The sequence below is a fragment of the Euprymna scolopes genome, chromosome 21, assembly GCF_053919585.1.
Source record: "Euprymna scolopes isolate OS-2025 chromosome 21, ASM5391958v1, whole genome shotgun sequence".
NCBI classification, from domain to species: Eukaryota; Metazoa; Mollusca; class Cephalopoda; order Sepiida; family Sepiolidae; genus Euprymna; species Euprymna scolopes.
Window position 1 is genome coordinate 106,399,094 of NC_136502.1, and position 2,610 is coordinate 106,401,703.

Consider the following 2,610-nt stretch of genomic DNA (forward strand, 5'->3'; position numbering starts at 1 on the left):
CTTAGTGGGGGTGCCCTTTTCTCTTCTCTGCAACCTCTTTCCCACAGAAGAGACGTAGCGAGCCTGTCCCTGCTTTATCGTTATTTTCATGGTAGGTGCTCATCTGAACTTCAATCCATAGTCCCCTCTTGCCAGACTTTCATGAAAAACACTCGTCTTGCCAGAACCACTATCAACAATTACCCACACTCTTTATCCGTGCCTACACCTAAACGTAGATTCCATGAACTTTCTTAGAACTGCTCGCCTGTGGAACTATTCCGTTTGCCTGCTTTCCAGCTAACTACAATCTGATTGTCGTCAAGTCCAATGTGAACAAGTTCTTATTGAACCGTTCCCCTAAGTAATCCAAGTTACAAAATTCCCACTAATGTTTACCACGCTAAAATCACAATGTCTAATGTATACCTATTAACACTTATCCTCGAGTGGCCTCTGGGCCTTGATAAGCGGTAACCCCCCTGTAAAAAAAATAAAAATAAAAAAAAAGATACAATAAAATAATAAGAATAAAAAGGTAAAAGTAAATAAAAATAAACAAATAAAAAATAAAAATGGAAAAGTATAAAATTATTAAAAATAAAAATACAACAGAGGAAACAATTTTCACAATAAAAATAACAACAGGAATAGAGATGAAATCAGTTGAACGCAGTATGTAGATCAAAATTGCTACTCTTTATAGAAATAAAGTAAGATTTATTTTTATTCGTATTTGTACTTACTAAACATATTACATTATATTTACTTTTTCCCATGTTATAAGTAAAACCCCTATTTCGGTCTTGTAAAACCCCCAGCTAAGTTTTCAATTTTTAAAACTTTAATAGTTCATGAGACTAAAACTGGAGATCCCACTTAATCAGTTTAAACACATACTTATAAAATATGTTCAAGTCAAAAAGGTTTATTCTGACTTCCTCTCCAAGAAAAAAACAATGTATTTGCTGCGTCAAAATGAGTATGAAGCAATATCCGTTATCATAATTCATAACCCACAGGTAAGATTAGAACATTCATCTTTAACACTGAAACAATATTGACGGTAAACCACGGTCCTCACAAAACAAGAAAATATGATTGACATGACCGAAGAAAATTCGAGAGTGAGCAGACAAAAAGAAAAGTGAAAAAATGTACTCTTATTTTTTTTTTAAAACGTTTTCTCCCTCGGCCTGTGTCTTTTTTTTTTTACGTCACTCTTTTGCAACTGCATTTTTTTTTTATTTCGTTTATTTTCTTTTTTTCTTTATATTGACCCCTTTTTTGGTAAAATGCCTGGTCGTGGCATTCAAATCAATATTTCTGTAACGCAGTGTCCCACTCCTCGCAGGAACAAACAAAACAGGAAAGAAACAAAAACCTGATTAGACCTTTTTTCTGTTTCTCGATTTTTTGTTTGTTTTACTGTTCATTTCGCCTGCCATGAGATTCACAAATCCCTGTCCTCTCGACACCAGCATAAAAGTCTCTCACCATCACCACGGGGACACACGTCCATCTCACTCTATATATGTTTTTCTTTTTCTATCGATCACGTAAAGTATTTTTCTCTCCTTTTCTTGTGACGCAAGCTCGCACACACTTGCTATTTGCATATGTGTTTTAACAGCTGCTGCTGCTAATATTTTCTGCTAGACATTTATCTTTCGCCTACTGCTGATATAGTCACATGCGCTCATACATACTCATATGCGCTCTGTTACATATAGAGTTATATCGATTTCAATAATGGAATAAAAAATAATTCATTCTAGTTTGTATTTCTTGTTTTTGAACCATATATTTTTAATGTTAATTTTCATGATTTAATTCTCATAATACATATACATTATATATATATATATATATATATATATATATATATATATATATATATATATACACACATATATAAATACAAACATATATATATATATATATACTAGCATTTCAGCCCGGCGTTGTCCGAGTGTTTGGAGGTGTATGTTGAGCAAAAAAAAAAAGAAAAAAAAAAGCGGTCAATTTTTTTTAACTTTGACTGCTATTATGACCCTTTAACATTTATTGTTGTGAGCTCAAATCAAGTTATTAAGTTAGATCCATGTCAAAGGAACCTATATCTAAAATTTCAAGTGTTTAGACCCAAAATTGTCGGAGGAGTTTGGTAGAGTTTTCAAAGGTCAAATCGTTGAACTTTGACCCCTTAACAGACAAATTTCTGGCCGAAAATTGATTACAAAGATTTTTCCAAATCTCAGTAACCTGTATATCAAATTTCGAATCTGTAGATTGAAAATTGACAGATATTGTGTAGGGAAATGTACACAGACAGACACACACACACACAGACAAACGCTCATTTTTACAGATATATAGATATACACTCATGAGCAAAAAAAATGGGCCAAAAGTGACAGAAGGAACAAATTGATTTTTCAATATTTTTCAATGAATTTTTGTTAATTTTAACTGAAAATTTATATTTTGTAGATCATTATTATCATAGCATATAATAATAAGTGGAAAAATTAATCCTTAGAATGGTAAGACCGCATCTTGGCGAGGATATAAAAAACAAATTGCAGGATTAAGGCAGTCCAAAATGACTTACAAGCAGATTTTTGATAT